At 42.7% G+C, this 21,501-nt stretch overlaps 1 protein-coding gene across 1 annotated transcript in view; it reads left to right on the top strand.

Annotated features, from left to right (window-relative positions):
- Positions 1-21,501, top strand: part of LOC127907289 (uncharacterized) — a 29,209-nt gene that overhangs the window by 5,351 nt on the left and 2,357 nt on the right. The window lies entirely within an intron of this gene.

The following is a 21,501-nucleotide window of genomic DNA, read 5'->3' as shown; positions in this document are numbered from 1 at the left end:
CAAAATACGCTCAGTTGTGATGACATTGATGCAATGTTTAAGTTAGGTTGCACAGGACATTCCTATAATGTTGTAAGAATGTTGATAGAACACCTGGTCTAAGTTATTTAAAGGTTCCCAGAACATTTAATTAAGTTATGGGAGTTGTCTGGGATGTTGCGATATTCACATAGGTTCCATTGATGTTCGCGAAATATACATTTTACCTCGTCTTGGAGGTCTTCAGAACACAAAAAAAAGTAATAGTTAAGTTTTACAACATTCTCAGCATGCAAATTCATAGCTTCTTAAAGCGGATTGGAATACATTCCTCTTATGTTTCTCTCCAGATTTAATGGTCATTTTCATTAGAGGACTGTATTGTAGGTGATATCAAGACACTTGGCATTTTTATTTAGTTCATAGCATTTAATCACACAAACCAATACTTTTTACACAGCATATGTTGACAAACTGAACATTCATTAATAGGACACTGAATAGGACACTTAAACAACATTTAATCAAAGAAAGATTATCATATCTTGAACACTTATGTTGACAATTTGCACATGTGGGATTTGATCCTGCAATGCTTAGTCCCCACACCAGGTATTTTATCCTCTGCACCACCAGGGAAGCACACTTGTACTGTATGTTTTTTTGTCAGTATATAGCCATGACAGTGTAGTTTTTAGCCTTCTTAGACACACAGTAACTAACCCAGGGAAATGGTAACTAGGTTATTCACCCTCACTTCACCCAACCTCTTTATAGGCTGCGTACATCTGGGCCCATATTCACAAGATATTCAACAATGTGTGTGTTGATCTAGGATCACTTTTGTTTTTCAGATCATGTAAAATACGACGGGGGGGACCGTCTCATTCATCTTAAAGTGGGAAGGATATCGGGTGCGTTTCTGAAAGTTGAACAATCCATTTTTACACAATGTTGTCTTTTTTACAGTTAGTCTGAATTCTGCATTTCAGACTTGATTTATAAATCTGGACGAAATAAAGACATCCTTTATTTTAGTCAATTATATCTGAGCCTCAATTTCACAGTCGTTTTCAAAAGTAACGTGGATTGAACCTGCACTCTTCAGCTTTGCAGGCCCACCATTAACTCACTGCACCACTATGGTATAACTACGGCAGTGTAGGGTGTTCTTCTGTCTAATTATGGTCAGTCAGGACACAGAACACAATTTCTGAGTTATTAAAATGTTCCCAACCTCTTCATATGCTGTGTACTTGTAACACAGTATTTGATCCTTTTCTTTCTTCATCACATGTTGAAAGTCTTATGAAAAGTGTTTTAGTTGTATAGAGCTTCCTTTAAAAGGTAACTCTCAACCCTAATTTCAGCCTTTGCCCAACCCCTTCAAAAACAACAACAAATGCATTTAGGTAAGAAGTGGGTGGGAGGAATTGTTCATAAATATTAATCTTGGGGGTGGGTAAATGTAGTTGTATCTGATCCCAACACTTTCTCACTAAAACATACTTACCAGAAGGCCACTGATACGCTCTGATAATAAAATGATGTGCATCATGAACAAATATGGTTCTGGACAGTTAGCTCACAGTGGTACGGGGAAGCGCTCCTTACATCTATTGACACTTGTGGTGTATGTTTATTCACCCATGGGGCGCAAATATTTTGTTGTTGAAATGTGGATTTATATTTATTGCAGTATTGTGTTGGAAAGAAAAGTGCAATCATCACCTTGAAAATGAAGATTAGGGGCTCTATTCAATCCAACCTGCACTGCAGTAATTATATAAGTAGCTATTTTTCAGATTGGTCTTGGGTACTGTATAAAAACATATAACTACTACCAGTGTGACCCCTCTCACAGGTATGCTTTCACTTTTCAGAATTAGAAGTGTGTGGGCATAGGATGAATATTGTAAATAAAGGATTTGGAAGTAAAAAAATATCTCACAAATATTGAACTATAAGCCAACTGTCCTAGCGGACTGTGCCACCAGTTCGGTTCGGAACAAACACAAGAGTTGACATGACCACCATTGCAATCTATTTTTTGCTACGATGGATGTAGTTACGAATATAAATATATAATCCTAATAGCCTACATTCTTTTTTTTCTTTGTAAAAGTCCATAGATGTGTATGAAACGGGAAGCAAAAACATTGAATTTGGCCATATGCCGAAATGTGCCTTACTGCCTTTTGAATGTTGTGTAACGTCAGTAGTCTGAAATAAAAGTTCCCAGAAACTGTCTCTCAAATTTTGTGCACAAATTTGTTTACATCCCTGTTAGTCAGCATTTCTCCATTTCCAAGATAATCCCTCCACCTGACAGGTGTGGCATATCAATAAGGTGTGGCATATTAAACAGCATGATCATTACACAGGTGCACATTGTGCTGGGAACACTAAAAGGCCACTCAAAAATGTGCAGTTTCGTCAGACAACACAATGCCACAGATGTCTCAAGCTTTTAGGGAGCATGCAACTGGCATGGTGACTGCAGGAATGTCCACACACACACACACACACACACACACACACACACACACACACACACACACACACACACACACACACACACACACACACACACACACACACACACACACACACACACACACACACACACACACACACACACACACACACACACACACACACACACACACACACACACACACACACACACACACACACACACGTTCTCCGTAAGCAGTGAACCAGGTAGAAATGGCGACAGTCACATGATTTTTAGCTTACGTTGACTGGACTAAATTGTTTTTGGAAGAGTTATCTTTTAGTTATCACTGTATTAGACTAAGCACAAGCGATTTGATTATGTTGAAATGTTGAAGTTGAAATGGCTCAGGAATAGTGGAGGCAGCTCCTGTTTTCTTTGTGACTTGCAGTAACTCTCCTGTGTTCATTTGGTAGTCTGAAATTGTCAGAAACATTAACTTGATCCACCATCCTGTAGGTCATGTAACATATCATATGCTTGGTCGACTCCACTGGACAGATGTTGATCTCCGGTTTTGTGATAAAACAAAGGTGTGGTTGAATTTGTCTTGACCTTAGGCCTATATATCACGGTGACAAAGGTATATGAACTAACATGTTATAGAGAAAACAACGCAATTATCACAACACATAGGTTGTAATATGGCTTCTTTTCCTGGCTTGCCTTTCCCCAGGGATTTTACCCACATATTATTACTTGACAATTGCTTGACAATTGACAATTGCTTTTTCTTTATAAAATATTTTACTTTCCACTAAGTTAATAAAGTATGTATTCATATTCACTTAGCTGCCTTCATGGTTTTTTCTCTGTCTGTCTGTCTGTCTGTCTGTCTGTCTGTCTGTCTGTCTGTCTGTCTGTCTGTCTGTCTGTCTGTCTGTCTGTCTGTCTGTCTGTCTGTCTGTGTTGTTCTCATGGGCAGTGTCTCTCTCTGTGCTTTCTACATGGGCTGTCTTCAGGGTCTGTCTCTGTTTGTCTGTTGTACTCATGGGCTGTCTGTCTGTATGTGCTGTCTTCATGAGCAGTGTCTCTGTGCTTTCTTCATGGACTGTCTTCATGGGCTGTTTGTTGGTCTGACTTCAGGGGCTTTCTGTTTGTAAATGACAGAACAGGTCAAACCTTGGAGATAAGGAGGTGCTGCGATATTTAGATTTTGTTGCACCAAGAGAGGAGAAGCTGGTCTCACATAAGTCGGTAGAATGAAAGGAGATTGAGGCCTTCATTGCCATCTCGCTGAGTATTCTCCGCTGCTGAACAGACAGAATGTGGAAAGACACATCTCATTAAAACCAGCTTGCAGGCCTTGGTCACAGGACAGCTCCAGTAGTTTATCCTCAAGCTGTGACAAGTTGTGTCTCTTCAGTGCTGGTGAATGGATTACGCACCTACTGCCTATCCTGGCGTGGATCAGATTGTGAAAGGAAGTAAGCCTTATGAGAGACACAGCTTGTCTGTGAAATTATTGTGCAGCATTTTTGTTTGGTTGGTCATGTCATCTTGTTTAAACAAAGTCTGGTTAATCCTTGAGATGTGGATGCTTTGTTTCTAAATGTTTACGCAATTTTGATGGCTTCATAGCGTCATTGCGGTGGTCACTAGTTACCACAGCAACAAAGTAAGAAGCCACAAAGCCTACTCAACCAATCAGATAAGGAAGTGTGATAAGGCGTTTCCTGGCTCAGAAGGCATCCAGAATTGTTTTTGAAACAAAGTGATTTTTGTCCTCTGAAGAAGGAGGTGGATGGGCCGATAACATGAATGTAAATACAGTATAAAGTATGTAAATCGGGTTTGGGTGGGGAGTTTCTCTTTACACTGGTTGGCAGGTAGCCTATTGGTTAGAGTGTTGAGCCAGTAACCAAAAGGTTGCTAGATCAAATTCCTGAGCTGACAAGGTAAAAATCTGCTGTTCTACCCCTGAATAAGGCAGTTAACCCACTGTTCCTAGGCTGTCATTGTAAATAAGAATGTGTTCTTAATTGCCTGGTTAAATAAAATACATGACTAAGAGCTTTCGGTATCTAGAACTGTGCCAAGTCCATTTAGTTATTATGAAATGTTTTGCCCTCTTCCATAGCTTGAAGACCATGCCTTTGTACAGAGACAGAAACTGGTACAACATACTATTTTCCACATTTTCCACATTTTGCTGTGTTACAAGTTACATATTAAGTTGCATGGCCTCACTGTAATAATTGTGTTTAACATGTTTTTTTTTAATGACTACCTCATCTCTGTACCCCACACATACAATTATCTGTAAGGTCCCTCAGTTGAGCAGTAAATTTCAAACACCGATTCAACCACAAAGACCAGGGATGTTTTCCAACAGTGGCAGTAGGTCCCGTTTAAGACGAGGAAGGACAATTATTTTTTTAATGAGCATTGCCTTATTTCTATTACAGCATATTGGATGACTGTCATTCATATTCCATTCACCCAGCTCATTGTAACATCGATAGGGTTAGGCTACTACATGATACTTGAATGTCCCCTATGAGGTTGCTTCAACCTAGCCTATGAATGACAGTTTACAACATAGGTGTACAGGTCTAGAGAAACATCCGAGAAGGTGACGGATAGCGAGTCATTCAATACCAACTTGCCCCCATTGGGTCTAGGGTGCATTTTTCAACAGAATTGGCAGAATGAATAAACCCCTAATCACACACAAACACAGTTCACTTTCATAACAGCCACATACTAATTCCTTCTCGCAGCTACGCGCTGTCCTCTTATCACCCTTTCCCTTTACTTGTGGACTCCAGTGCACAACACATCAGCTGTCTGTGACCAGGCCCAAAAAAACATATCAAAACCCCTAACTGTTACACACAGCCTACTTTGTTGTCACCATAGTAGCTAACGTCATAGTCGACATAGCCACTAGAACTAACTCATTAGTAAACTCGCTACAATCATGCAGTAAAGTGTACAGTCAGCAAGGAGTTTAGCAGTTACACTGGCGTGCCCCAGTGGCAATAAATGTAAAAAACCTTAAGCTTACCCTGACTTAGAAGAGTTACAGTGTTGGATAGCCATAGCGAGCTAGCTAACAAAGAATCCCTCTCTGTTTGAGCCAGGTGTTTGAGCAGGCTAAACTAGCAAACTGCATTCGCTAGCTAAGTTAAAGTGAAAGTGAAAAAGATACAATGAAACATGGTCTCTCTCTCTCTTGCCCCTCCTTCACTTTTATGGACATTAATTGGTTGAAAACTGTTCAACTATTCTGTTTCTCTCTGTTTCTCTCTCTTCTCTACTTACCCCATTGTATGCACTATAGTGCTGGTTAGATGTAGCTTATGCTTTCAGTACCAGTGGAGGCTGGTGGGATGAGCTATAGGAGTACGGGCTCATTGTAATGACTGGAATGGAATAAATGTAATGATGTCATACATGTGGTTTCCATATGTTTGATGTGTTTGATACTGTTCCATTTATTCCATTCAAACCATTACAATGAGCTCATCCTCCTATAGCTCCTCCCACCAGCCTCAACTGTTCAGCACTGGATTCATTCTCGGATCATTTGATTGGGTGGACAACATGTCAGTTCATGCTGCAAGAGCTCTGATAGGTTGGAGGACGTCCTCCGGAAGTTGTCATAATTCATGTGTAAGTCTATGGAAGGGGGTAAGAACCATGAGAACCATTAGGGCTCAAATTGAAGTCAATGTACTCAGAGGAGGATGGAAATGTAGCTATCCTCTGGCTACACCATGGTGCTTCCCTACAGAGTGCTGTTCAGGCTACTGTTGTCACGGTTCATGAATCCACTGCCTCCCTCTCTCTTTCTCTCTCTCAATTCAATTCAATTCAATTCAATTCAAGGGCTTTATTGGCATGGGAAACATGTGTTAACATTGCCAAAGCAAGTGAGGTAGACAACATACAAAGTGAATATACTCTCTCTCTCTCTCTCTCTCTCTCTCTCTCTCTCTCTCTCTCTCTCTCTCTCTCTCTCTCTCTCTCTCTCCCGTGTTTGTGTGGGCGTGGTTCCCAATCTCGGCCTGATTGTCTGCGCCAGCTGGAACCACTTATCTTCCCTTTATATGTTCTGTAACCAGTGTTTCTTGTTGTCAGATCGTCGTTACTTCCCTGAGGTTGTGTCGTGTGTCTGTGCTCTTCTCTCGCCGCCCTTGTGTGGATTATCTGCTGTGCTCCTTCCTACCCATCCGGACACACTCCCCTGGATTTCTCAGCACGCTATCATTGGAAGATGCGCCCTAGTCCCTGGGTCGGATTCCGTCTGAGTACAGTCTGTCTGTCCTGTTGCTGTTGTAAACTATATTCATTAAACCTTCGTTGCTTGCATCTTGCATCCGCCTCTGTATTGTCACAGAACGATCTGACCAGACCATGGATGCAGCGAGTTCAACGAGTCTGACCGAATTCATTTCCCGCAGTATCACGAGAATGGATCAACAAGAGGAGAACATCTCCAGCACAGGTCGGGCAGTACAAGCCCTTGCGACGCAGGTATCCCAGCTGATCCAACAATTACAACATCTGAGGGGTTCCGCTGCGCCACCTACACCGGCAGTTCAACCCGCCCCGCCGGAGCCGGATTCCCAGCTAGAGCCACGGCTACCGACACCAGAGGGTTATGCAGGTGATCCTGACTATTGCAGAGCCTTTCTTACGAGATGTTCCATGCATTTCTCGTTGCAGCCACGGACCTTCAACCGTGAACAGTCTAAGGTAGCATTCGTACTCACACTGCTATCAGGCAAAGCGGCTCTTTGGGGAACGGCGGTGTGGGCGAACCAGGACCTATGCTGCACCTCTTTCCAGACACTCTCTGAGGAGATGAGAAGGGTCTTCGATCGGGCCGTGGCGGGTAGGGAGGCGGCCAGACTACTCGCTGACCTTCGCCAAGGAGACCGTTCAGTATCGGAATACTCCATCCAATTCCGCACTCTGGCCGCAGAGTGTCAGTGGAACGAGGAGGCGCAGTGGGACATGTTCCTGCATGGGCTGGAGGACCGGATCCAGAAGGAGATTTATGTTCTGGACCTTCCCAGGAGTTTAAATGGACTAGTGGAACTAGCCTTGAGGGTCGACGCTCGTCTGAGTCGTATTGGCCGCGGAGCATGCCCTAACAAACCGTATAACGACACGGAGGGCGGGCATGCCAGCGGCGGGAACACGGCCAGTTCAGCCTCCGCTCACGAACCCATGCAGCTGGGGAGAGCTCGCCTCTCCCGGGAAGAGAGGGAGAGGCGGAGATCCCAAGGACTCTGTCTCTACTGTGGTAGAGCGGGCCACTTTATCCACTCCTGCCCGGTAAAAGATCAGGCCCGGTAGTAAACATGAGGCTACTATCGGGTGGTGTCACCACAGAGAAGACCTCATCATCTACTCTCCTCCCGGTAAGACTAAGATGGGCCACCCACACGCACGACACCCAAGCCTTACTGGACTCAGGAGCAGAGGGTAATTTCATGGACTTCAAGCTCGCTCACAAACTCCAGATTCCTATCACCACACTCACGCACAAGATATCCGTCAACGCTCTCAATTGTCAAGAACTCCCCAACATTTCTCACACCACTGAACCTATCACACTCATCACTTCTGGCAATCACACTGAGACACTATCATTTCTACTCATGGACTCACCCCTTGCACCATTAGTCCTCGGCCACCCTTGGCTCACCCAACACAACCCCAGAGTTGACTGGGGTCTTAACTCTATATCCATGTGGAGTAACAAGTGTCTTGAGTCCTGTTTAGTGTCTGCCTGTTCGTCTGTGTCTGATTCTGTATTTCTAGAGGAGGCAGTGGATTTGTCTAACGTGCCCGTTGAATACCTCGACCTGAAGGAGGTGTTCAGTAAGTCCCGTGCTGCTTCTCTTCCTCCGCATCGTCCCTATGACTGTGCAATAGAATTATTGCCAGGTGAGTCTCCGCCTAAAGGCAAGTTATATTCACTCTCTGTTCCTGAGAGGGAGGCTATGGAGAGATACATCTCTGATTCTCTGGCATCTGGATTAATTCGTCCTTCCTCTTCTCCAGCGGGGGCGGGGTTCTTCTTTGTGGGGAAGAAGGACGGATCTCTGCGTCCTTGCGTTGATTACCGTGGGTTGAATAACATCACAGTGAAGAATACCTATCCCTTACCGTTGATGTCCTCAGCCTTTGAAAGGTTACAGGGAGCATCCGTGTTCACTAAGTTGGATTTACGTAATGCATATCATTTGGTTCGCATAAGGGGGGCGAATGGAAGACCGCGTTTAACACCCCCAGAGGGCACTTCGAATATTTGGTCATGCCTTTTGGGCTATCCAACTCCCCAGCGGTTTTCCAGGCACTCGTCAATGACGTGCTGAGAGATATGATTGATCAGTTCATATATGTTTACCTGGATGACATACTGATTTGTTCTTCTTCTCTCCAGGAACACGTTCAGCACGTCAGACGAGTGCTTCAGAGGTTGTTGGAGAATGGACTTTTTGTCAAGGCGGAGAAATGCATTTTCATGCACAATCCGTTCCATTCCTAGGTTACATCGTCTCGACTGAAGGTATTCGCATGGATCCTGACAAGGTTAAGGCTGTGGTGGATTGGCCAAGCCCAGATTCCCGTAAGGCCCTACAGAGGTTTCTGGGATTCGCCAATTTCTACCGGCGTTTCGTTCGCAACTTTAGTCAGATAGTCGCTCCTCTTACCGCCTTAACCTCCCCCAGAGTGACGTTCAGGTGGTCCGATACAGCCGAGGCTGCATTCGCCAAACTCAAGAGCCGCTTTGTTTCGGCTCCCATCCTCATAGCTCCCGATCCCTCGCGTCAGTTCGTAGTAGAGGTGGACGCTTCAGAGGTGGGGGTAGGTGCGGTACTTTCCCAACGTTCCTCTTCTGACGACAAGATGCACCCTTGTGCGTTCCTTTCCCATCGGTTATCACCTGCGGAACGCAACTACGACATTGGCAACAGAGAGTTGTTGGCAGTGAAGTTAGCACTGGAGGAGTGGCGCCATTGGTTAGAGGGTTCGGGGGTACCTTTTATAGTTTGGACCGATCAAAAAATTTGGAATATATCAGAACCGCCAAGAGACTCAACTCCAGGCAGGCGCGGTGGGCACTCTTTTTCGGACGTTTTGACTTCTCCCTCTCGTATCGCCCGGGTTCCAAGAATGTCAAACCCGATTCCCTTTCTCGCATTTTTGACCATTCCGAACGCCCATCCACTCCCGAGTGCATCCTACCCGGGACCCTAGTGGTATCCACACTCACATGGGAGGTTGAATTGAGGGTCAAAACGGCCTTAGAAGGGGTAAAGCCTCCGCCCGGTTGCCCGCCTAATCGGTTGTTTGTGCCGGAGGGGTGTCGGTCCGATGTTATTCGGTGGGGGCATTGCTCCAACGTAGCGTGTCATCCAGGAGTCAGCCGCACTAGCTTTTTGGTTAAGCAACGCTTTTGGTGGCCACTGATGGCTCGTGACATTCACAGTTTTGTCTTGGCTTGCCCGGTTTGTGCCACTGGGAAGACTTCTAATCGACCCCCAGATGGGTTACTCCAACCGCTGTCGGTCCCTTCGAGACCCTGGTCCCACATCGCGCTAGATTTTGTTACCGCCCTCCCGCCCTCCCAGGGCAAGACGGTGGTGTTGACCGTGGTGGACCGGTTCTCGAAGGCGGCTCATTTTATTCCCTTGCCTAAATTACCATCTGCCAAGGAGACAGCGGTAGCTGTCGTGGATCACGTCTTTCGCTTACATGGCCTGCCGATGGACGTAGTTTCTGACAGGGGGCCCCAATTTGTGTCCAAGTTTTGGCAAGAGTTTTGTAGGTTACTGGGAGCGAGTGTCAGCCTGTCTTCAGGGTTTCATCCCCAGAGCAACGGTCAAACGGAGAGGGCCAACCAAGATTTGGAGAGAGTGTTGCGATGTTTGGTTTCTAAGAATCCCTCTTCCTGGAGTCAACAACTCTCTATGGTTGAGTACGCTCACAATTCGTTGCCAGTGGCAGCTACGGGTCTCTCTCCGTTTGAGTGTAGTTTAGGTTACCAGCCACCTATCTTTCCCAGTACGGAGTCCGAGGTCACTGTTCCTTCCGCTCACGCTTTCATCCAGAGGTGCCGTCACGCATGGAGCAGAGCCCGTGAGACTCTTCTCCGGGTGGGGGCGCGCACCAAGGCTAAGGCCGATCGCCACCGGTCGAAGCCTCCGGTATACGTTGTTGGCCAAAGAGTGTGGCTTTCTACTAAGAACATTCCACTCCGATCCGTTTCGAACAAGCTTGCCCCCAAATTTATCGGCCCGTTCAAAGTCACCAGGATCATTAGTCCGGTGGCGGTCCGACTCAAGCTTCCTCCGGCGTATAGGAGAATTCATCCTACCTTTCATGTGTCTAAAATAAAACCTGTGTTTCAGGCACACATTAACCCGCCGGTCCCGGTTCCCCCGCCGCCACGACTTGTTGATGGGGAACCCACCTTTTCTGTCAATCGTATTTTGGACTCTAGAAGGAGGGGACGCGGATTCCAGTACCGGAGGAGAGAAGTTGGGTACCTGCTAGGGACATTCTGGATCACTCCCTTATCGATGATTTCAATCGACAGGTAAATTCGCCTGGGAACGCCAAGAGGCGTTCCTAGGGGGGTATTGTCACGGTTCATGAATCCACTGCCTCCCTCTCTCTTTCTTTTCTCTCTCTCTCTCTCTCTCTCTCCCGTGTTTGTGTGGGCGTGGTTCCCAATCTCGGCCTGATTGTCTGCGCCAGCTGGAACCACTTTTCTTCCCTTTATATGTTCTGTAACCAGTGTTTCTTGTTGTCAGATCGTTGTTACTTCCCTGAGGTTGTGTCGTGTGTCTGTGCTCTTCTCTCGCCGCCCTTGTGTGGATTATCTGCTGTGCTCCTTCCTACCCATCCGGACACACTCCCCTGGATTTCTCAGCACGCTATCATTGGAAGATGCGCCCTAGTCCCTGGGTCGGATTCCGTCTGAGTACAGTCTGTCTGTCCTGTTGCTGTTGTAAACTGTATTCATTAAACCATCGTTGCTTGCATCTTGCATCCGCCTCTGTATTGTCACAACTGTAAACCTTTATTGCAAAACAGTGTGTTTTTATCAATTATTTAGTGAAGTAAAGTTTTATCTCAAAACATGTAAATCAAATGAAATGTATTTATATAGCCCTTCTTACATCAGCTGATGCCACAAAGTGCTGTATAGATACCCAGCCTAAAACCCCAAACAGCAAGCAATGCACATGTAGAAGCACAGTGGCAAGGAAAAACTCCCTAGCAGTGGCCAGTCCTCTTCTGGCTGTGGAGATTATAACAGAACATGGCCAAGATGTTCAAATGTTCATAAATTACCAACATTGTCAAATAATAATAATCACAGTAGTTGTCGAGGGTGCAACAGGTCAGCACCTCAGGAGTAAATGTCAGTCGGCTTTTCATAGAAGATCATTGAGAGTATCTCTACCGCTCCTGCTGTCTCTAGAGAGTTGAAAACAGCAGGTCTGGGACAGGTAGCACGTCCGGTGAACAGGTTCCATAGCCGCAGGCAGAACAGTTGACACTGGAGCAGCAGCATGGCCAGGTGGACTGGGGACAGCAAGGAGTCATCATGCCAGGTAGTCCTGAGGCATGGTCCTAGGGCTCAGGTCCTCCGAGAGAGAGAAAGAAAGAGAGAAAGAGAGATTTAGAGAGAGCATACTTCAATTCACACAGGACACCGGATAAGACAGGATAAATACTCCAGATATAACTAAATGTTTCACAATTTTATTTTTATGATATTCACTGAGGAGGATGGTCCTCCCCTTCCACCTCTGAGGAGCCTTCACTGTTTTCAAATACCGCGCAAATAAGAGCAGCTATTGGTAGAGGTGTAAAAAAAATGAAAAAGCAGAAAATACATTTGAGCATGCTGTTATTAATGACACTTTTGGATGGTGTATCAATACACCCAGTCACTACAAAGATACAGGTGTCTTTCCTAATGCAGTTGCCAGCAGGAAGGACATCTCTCAGGGCTTTCGCCATGAGGCCAATGGTAACTTTAAAACAGTTACAGAGTCTAATGGCTGTGATAGGAGAAAACTGAGGAGGGAACAACAACATTGTCGTTACTTCCCAATACTAACCCAGATGACAAATTGAAAAGAAGGAAGCCTGTACAGAATACAAATATTCCAAAACATGTATCAGGTTTGCAACAAGGCAATAAATTAATACTGCAACAAACATGGCAAAGCAATTACCTTTTTGTCCTGAATATAAAATGTTATGTTTGGGACCAATCCAATACAACACATTACTGAGTACCACTCTCATATTTTCAAGCGTAGTGGTGGCTGCATCATGTTATGGGTATTCATGTAATCCTTAAGGACTGGGGAGTTTTTCAGGATAAAAAATGTATGGAATGAAGCTAAGCACAGGCAAGATCCTAGAGAAAAACCTGGTTCAGTCTGTTTTCCACAAGACACTGGGGGATAAATGCACCTTTCATCAGGACAAAAACCTAAAGCACAAGGCCAAATCTACACTAGAGTTGCTAACCAAGAAGACAGTGAATGTTCCTGAGTGGCCGAGTTACAGTTTTGACTTAAATCTACTAGAAAATCTATGACAAGATCTGAAAATGGTTGTGTAGCAATGATCAACAACAAATTTGACAGAGAGTAATGAGCAAATGTTGCACAATCCCAGTGTGGAAATCTTAGCTGTAATCGCTGCCAAACGTGCTTTTACAAAGTATTGACTTAGGGGTGTGATTACTTATGTAAATGAGATATTTCTGTATTTCGTTTTCAATACATTTGCAAAAATATCTAAAAATATGTTTTTCACTTTGTGATTATGGGGTATGGTGTGTAAATCAGTGAGAAAAACATATTTAATCCATTTTGAACTCAGGCTGTGACACAACAAAATGTGGAATACGCATGAATACTTTCTGATGGCACTGTATGTTAAGTTAAACAAATACACGACTATAGTAAGTGCCTAGGCGTCAAATAGTGTATTTATTTGAACTAGGCAAGTCAGTTAAGAACAAATTCATATTTCCAATGACGGCCTATCCCAGCCAAACCCTCCCCTAACCCAGATGACTCTGGGCCACTCAGGATCCTAAATGTAAAATAATATTCATAAAGTAACAGGGCTGAAGTTGTCATCTTAAATCAGCCACAAATCAGCCAATTTCTGGCAACATTTTTGTGAAACTGTGTACGTTTTCCTTGTGGATTACTTGAGGATTTTGTCAATTAAAAAATAAACTCAAGATGTGTCAATTTGTTTGTGTACATGCCATTTTAAAAACAATGCAGATACTGGAGTATAACTATTTTGGGTTAAGAGAAGTAACAATCAGGAATGGTAAACATCATAATAATCTTGCAAGCTGAGTTTGAATAACACTTTGCATTTATAACAGTTGGTTTTGCTATATCTAATAAATTACCAAATCATTGATGGAGCACTAGATAAAAGAAATACATGTCTCTTGTCTGCTCCTCCATGCCAGTGCTCCTCCATACCACTCCCACATCTGATTGGTCGGTTCCACGAACTGTAAACTGCCATACATGTCATCACACTCCCTCATCTGATTGGTCGAGTAGGCAGCCTTCTGACGTTGTGGCTTTGTTATCTAGTGATGACCAATCATTGCTGATCCAAGTCTGAAATATCATACAGACACATTTTGGAGGGCAGCTGTTATTTGAAACAAATCCAAACTTAATGCAGTGCCTTAGTCCACTGTGCCTGAAGGGGAGCCCTAGGTTTGTTTGTTCATTTTGCCTCAGATTCATTTGTTTGGTCCACTTCTTTCACGTTAAAATACGAATCTAGTCGCTTTTGTATAGAGCAGGCCATGGCTATTGGCTGTTTGGTTAGCTAACAGGGAGAGTGAGACAGCATGCAGGCTGCGCAGCAGGGTTAGCTTGTGTGTGCATTTGGTCAAAGATATTTATAACCAACCCAAGATAGTTAATCTGTGTTGTTTACAGTGGGAGCAAATGAAGCATAGTGGGAAGAACAAGCAAGGAGGTGGGCAAAGCTAAGCACGAGCTAGAGAGATCCTATTGGCTCATTATAGCATGAATTCACATAGTTCCGTTAGGGAACGCCTCCTCTGTTAAGTGCGCGTGTGCACAAACTCAATTCAACCTTGCACTCCTTCTAAACAACACAATTCGTAAAGTTTATAAAACGTAGTGCTCTGTGTTCTTCAAATATTTTAGTTTAGAGAACAGAAAAATGTATTGAGATCAGATGTTGATGAGAAAGTTATTAATGAGAAAGTTGGTAGAATATCGGCCCAGTTTCACCTAGTTCCATCCTCTTCTACTACCAGCGACTGGCTCTCCCACTATTCTCGACTCGACTTCCTCTCACAACCACATTTGGTAGTTAGAAAACATTCTAAACGGATGCTTCATGCCACACCAGACTTCGCTTTGGATCCCCCTCCTGTCCAGCTCAGGCGTTCGTCGTCGCTGACTTTCTAGCTGCTGCTGAACCTGCTGCTGGAAAACGCCCTTCACTCATCGAACCCCAGATTTGTCTCGTCATCATTACACACATCTGGTTCCAATCCCCACTCTATCACTGTATATATACTCCCTCTGTCATTTGTCCTTGTCGGTCATTGTAAATGTTGCTTGTTTTCCTGAGAGGAATCTCTCCTACTATTTTATTTTGCACTTTGCGTTTCATCCCGCTTTTATATATATATAGTGCTTTAATAAACTCAGTAGTTCTAAACCTGCGACTGCCTCCTGCCTGCTCCTCTCTACACTTTATAAAGTGTGATGTAGCTATACTTCGTCATGGCAACACAATTTGTTAATGGCAGCATGCAGAGTTCAGCCTATAACAAACATTTATTTGAATGAAATATGCCGTGGACCCCAAAAAAACAACCAATCATATTTAATACAAATATGCCGCGGACTGGGTTTTGGGAAAGGCTGCTCTCCATCACAATTAAGTGCATCGACAACGTCGTCCCCACAGTGACAGTACGTACGTACATATCCCAACCAGAAGCCATGGATTACAGGCAACATCCACACTGAGCTAAAGGCTAGAGCTGACGCTTTCAAGGAGCAGGACACTAATTCAGACATTTATAAGAAATCCCGCTACGCCCTCAGACAAACCCTCAAACAGGCAAAGCGTCAATACAGGACAAAGATAGAATCCTACTACACCAGCTGTGACGCTCGTCGGATGTGGCTGGGCTAGCAACATATCACTCATTACAAAGGGAAACCCAGCAGAGTTGGAGCACCAGCTGTTCAGGGCAACTGTATTATCACGCTCTCAGTAGCCAATGTGAGTAGGACATTTAACCCCCTAGAACTGATTGACGAACCGGTGCGTCAATCTAAGTAACATAATAAAAAAATCCCCATAGAAATAAGTCAGTTTAAACTAGAGATATCTGCACCTACGGTGAAAGGTGGCAGAGATAGAGTGGTGTTTGTCAGACCATGAGACATCCCTGAAATTGGTCTTCTCACGAAAACATTTGTAGCGTCCAAACGGCTTGACTTACAAACAAGTGTCACAGGACTTGTCTGCAGATAACCGGTATTGGTTTAAAAAAAAAATGGTGGTATAAACGCAGTTTTGTGTCACCCCAAAAAGCAGTTGAATATGTATTTATATCTCCTAGATATAGGACAAACCTTTTTTTTAATAATTTATGAATGTGTTATTCAATACATTTCTCTGGGCTATAGCAGTAAAGGCAAAATTCAATATTTAATCAAATCATTTTTTTTGTATATATATTTCTATACTTAAAGAGGTCCCAAAATTCCAAATCAAAGAGCTAAATTATTCATAGTATGACCATCTTAACACAAATCCCCTGCCTCCAAAACTTCTATACCAGGCGGTGTCAGAGTAAGGCCCTAAAAATGGTCAAAGACTCTAGCCAGCCAAGTCATAGACTGTTCTCTCTGCTACCGCACGGCAAGCAGTACCAGAGCGCCAAATCTAGGAGCAAAAGGCTCCTGAACTGCTTCTAGCCCCAAGCCATAAGACTGCTGAACAGTTCATCAAATGGCTACACATATTTATGTTGACCCCCTTTTAATATTTATTTTTATATCTTTATTTTTTGCACTAATTCTCTTGCACTGGCTCTATGCACACTCACTAGAGTCTACCCACACACTCACATATATTACACTGACACTCCAACATACACACATTACACACACTATATACACTCATTTGATTTTAATATTATGTTAAAACTAAAACAAACATGCTATAAATGTCATAAAAATGGACTTATTTGGAAATTGTGGAACATCATGCAACATTGTGGGAATGTTCTGTACAGCCTTCCTAAATATCACAAGAATATTCTTGCAACATCCCATACAACTCCCATAACTTAATTAAATGTTCTGGGAACCTTGAAAGAAATGTGCTCTGCCAACATTCTTACAATATTAATGGAATGTCCTGTTCAACCTAACTTAATTTTATCCAAACTGCTTTTGCACTGCAAGTTCCTCCTCTCCCATTACCCAGTGTTTTTTACGAGCATATACCAACGTGGGTGATTGAAGGATGAACAAGGTCCAAACTTCAGTCCAGTTGGTTGCAGTAATGCACCCCTCTTAAGGATACAACACTTTTTTTCAATTTTCCCCTAAAATGACACTCCCAAATCTAACTGCCTGTAGCTCAGGCCCTGAAGCAAAGATATGGATATTCTTGGTACCATTTGAAAGGAAACACTTTGAAGTTTATGGAAATGTGAAAGGAATGTACTAGAATATAACAAAATAGATCTGGTAAAAGATAATACAAAGACAAAAACAACCGTTCTTTTGCATTTTTTTTGTACCATCATATTTGAGATGTAAGAGAAAGGTCATAATGCATTATTCCAGCCCATGTGCAATTTAGATTTTGGCCACTAAATGGCATCAGTGTTTGTGCAACGTTTTAGACTGATCCAATGAACCATTGCATTTCTGTTCAAAATGTTGTATCAAGACTGCCCAAATGTACCTAATTTGTATATTTAATAACTTTTCATGTTCAAAATCGTGCACTCTCCTCAAACTATAGCATGGTATTCTTTCACTGTAATAGCTGCTGTAAATTGGACAGTTCGGTTAGATTAACAAGAATTTAAGCTTTTTGCCAATATCAGATATGTCTATGTCCTGGGAAATGTTCCTGTTACTTACAACCTCATGCTAATCGCATTAGCCTATGTTAGCTCAACCGTCCCGTTGATGGCACATATTTTGTGTTTTGGAAATCTATCTCTTGTAAATGTACCTACACTGTTCTCACAATCCAATTAAATGTTCTGGGAACCTTTAAAGAACTCAGAATATCAAAGGAATGTTTTGTACACCCTGCTGTGGGAGCCAATTTAGGATTTTGCCAAAAATGTGTAATACATTTATTGGTTAACCTTGTTTCATTTTGTTACAATAGGCTACATTGTTTCAGTTGTCTCATTCTTTTTTTGTAATTGGATACAGTCTCTTTAAATTAAGAGATGATGCAGCAGCTTGTGTTCACTCTAATTTGGACAAATTTAGAATGTCCCTTTTTGTCAGTCGTAGGCTGGGGAGCCATACGTTTTTTTGACCGAATCCTAACTTTTGTTATCCCTGTGGAAATATTTTACCTGAAGATATGTATCTTTAAATCTGTGGATACCTTTACATACTGGAAATCTGTGGAATAAAGTATTGCATTTTTTCCGAGTCCGTGGTAATTTAACTAGAGTGAGTGATGCATGTCTACCAAACAGCCTCAAGCTAAGCTATCGCTGCCCCTACACAGATACATACATTATCTAAATGTCAGCACAACTGGACAGTTCTCTTGTCATATCCCCACAATGTTCCCACAACCTCAATAAATGTTTTAGGAACTTTTAAGGAACATAAAAGAACATGTTCAAATAAAATCAAAGTGTATTTGTCACATGCGCTGAATACAACAGAGACCTTACAGTGAAATGCTTACTTAAAGGCTCTAACCAATAGTGCAACAAATGTATTTTGTGAACATTCTTGTAACATCAGGCAAATGTTTTCTACAAACATTTTATAATCATCAGCACAACTGGACAGTTGTTGTTATGAAAACATTTGCTACAACTTAGCGAATGTTCTGGGAACTTTCACAGAACCAATTGTGGCTCCTGGATTCGGTCTTAAGCAGCAAAATTTGAAATGGTGTTTTTTACATTGGATAAAAGTAGAGACTCAGAGATACAAAATGGTATATCATACACTGCATTTGAGGAACAATGGGAAAGTAATTCTGCTTTTAAAGTTGATCAACTTGTAAACTCACTTTTAAGAAAGTCGCCTTTGAATGTTTTGGTATCTAGTGAAGAGCTCTCCTTTGTCTATTCTCATTCAGCATTGTTCACAACCACTTAAGCTTTAGCTCCACTCATCTCGTTTTGCTCTCGGAGCGCACACTTGACACTGGCCAATGATCTGTTAATCTCTGGATAACATGAAAACAGCCTAACCAGCTCTGCTGGCAACAATCTCATTACGTTTTTTTGCAGACGTTTACTGACAAAGGCCAAATTCAACAGGTGTTATACACACATCATGTAATGTTAGCTAACGAGCCAGCCAGCTAACGTTAGCTAGTTAAACAACAATGAACAGTGCCAACAATGCCATAGTGTTGGGAGCTAACCAACCAGGTTCAATGTTAGCTAGCTAACATTAGGCTCCAACAAATAATAACGTCAGCTAGGGAGCCAGCCAGCTAACGTTAGCTAGCTAGTTAACAGTACCCTTTAGCTTGAAATTAAATCCCTTTCTGTCAAAATTAGAAACATGTCATATCTGAAAATGTAGCTTGCTAACGCTAGACTATTTTACCTGTATACATCATCATGCATGATGGATGCATCTCCCTGTCAGGTATGCCATACCATGGTGGCCCTTAGTTTGAAGAAGTAATCCAGAGACAGGTGTTTTCTCCATCGCTGTAGCTATCATACTCCAATTCCACTGATTTCAAAACTTGATCCTCCAGAAAGTGGAGAGCAACACTTATGCAGCTCCACTACACAATACATAAAAAAAGCTGTGTTTGACAGGATTACCAACACAGACTGACGAGCTCAAATAGACAGAAGCCTTATATATGGCAGACCAATCCGGAACTTCTCTCTCGGCATGTCCAGCCCACTCATTAAATGTTTTATTTGTATTTACAGATGGCATACACGTTTGTTATTAAGGCACATGAAAGTTCATGTTCGAGAAGGCATTTCTGGCAACAAAAAAAACACATTTTGGTTGAAAAATATATTTTTACGTTCAAATGGCTCTCCTGTAAAGTTGTGACTTGCGACATACGTCTAGTTTCTTGAATCAGGTCACAATTTTGGTTTGCTGGGAAAACATTACTGGTACATTGTGGTATTACATTATCTGGAAACTTAATGAGAACTTTTGGGGAATATTCTGTAGTGTTTGTTACAAATGTTGTGCACATTTTTATGAATGTTAGGAGAACATTCAAAGGATATTTCTTTTAAAATCTTTAAAAAAAATGTTATCATGTTATCATCCCAATGTTAGATAAAACCCTATCTAGAACCGTAACTAATGTTCTGGGAATGTTCCCGGTTTGCTGGGTCTGCTAAAGCAATGGCAAATACCCTCCAGAACATCCTAACAGTATGTCAGATGTGTGCGTGTGTGTGTGTGTGGATGGTGCTTGTGCATGTGTACATGTATGTTCGAGTGTGTGGGACCAAGTTGAAGAACACAATTTCACAATACACTCATCCTTCTGCTCTTTCCATTGTCTGTCTGCCTTAATTCCAGCTCCCTATCTGACACCCCAATGATTGATGTCTTCCAATCAAGATCTCTCCCCCACATGATGGGGGTGGTGTGTGATGTGTGCAAATGGCAGGCAGGCAGGCGGGTGAGGCGTTTCCCCAGAAACAATTTTAAAAACTGCATCCCAAATGGCACCCTATTCCCTACATAGTGCAACATTGTTTGGTCAAAAGTAGTGCACTTTATGGGGAATAGGGTGCCATTTGGGTCAAACCCAATTTGATGGTGTTTTGCCTCTAATGGAATTGCGAATAGTAAAGCAATCATAACTCTGCGTCAAATGAAGTTTGCAGTCTTGTTCTTTTGAATGTCATGAATTTAAGGCTTTCTCACATTCACATTCAGCTGCAGGCATTTCCTTTTGTCCTGTCCTCCTCATGTAGTCCACAGCAGCACATCATCTATGAACGCTATCTGTGGAGTTTGTGTGTGTTTGTTTGATGTGTGTGGTAGTGGTAGCCATTGGCATGCAGTGTGAGCAGTACATTGACTATCATAACTATTCACCCCCTCAGATTTCTTCTATTTTGTTGTGTTACATAGTGGGATTACAATGGTTTTAATTGTCAATGTTTGTCAATGATCTACACAAAATACAATGTAATGTTGGAATGTTTGTTCAAAGTGAAAGAATATTCCAACATTCTTTAAACATGAATGAAAAATGAAACACTATTAAGTCCTGATTAGATAAGAATTCACCCACCTGAGTCAATAAATGTTAGAAACTCCATTGGCAGCAATTACAGCTGTGCTTTCCTTCAGGTAAGTCTCTAAGAACTTTGCACACCTGGATTGTGCAATATTTGCCCTTTAAAATTGGGGAGAAAAAAGCGGGTAAAATACAAATAATATGGAGAGTGATACACAGTGTTGTGTTAGATTTGCCCCAAACATAACACTTTGTATTCAGGACAATTTTTGTTGTTGCAGTATTAGTCCGTTTGGAAGGACACCTGTATCTTTGTAGGGATTGTGTGTATTGGTACACCATCCAAAGCTTACTTAATAACTTGCTCAAAGGGATATATTTTTTTTACCCATCTACCAATAGGTGACCTTCTTTGGAAAAGCTCCCTGGTCTTTGTGCTTGAATTTGTGCTTGAAAATCACTGCTAGTCTGTAGGACTTTACAGATAATTGTGTGTGGGGGAGAGACAGGGT

Source organism: Oncorhynchus keta, chromosome 1 (assembly GCF_023373465.1).
Source record: "Oncorhynchus keta strain PuntledgeMale-10-30-2019 chromosome 1, Oket_V2, whole genome shotgun sequence".
NCBI classification, from domain to species: domain Eukaryota; kingdom Metazoa; phylum Chordata; class Actinopteri; order Salmoniformes; family Salmonidae; genus Oncorhynchus; species Oncorhynchus keta.
Note: the sequence above shows the minus strand (reverse complement) of the source record. Positions and strands in the feature narration are given on the sequence as shown.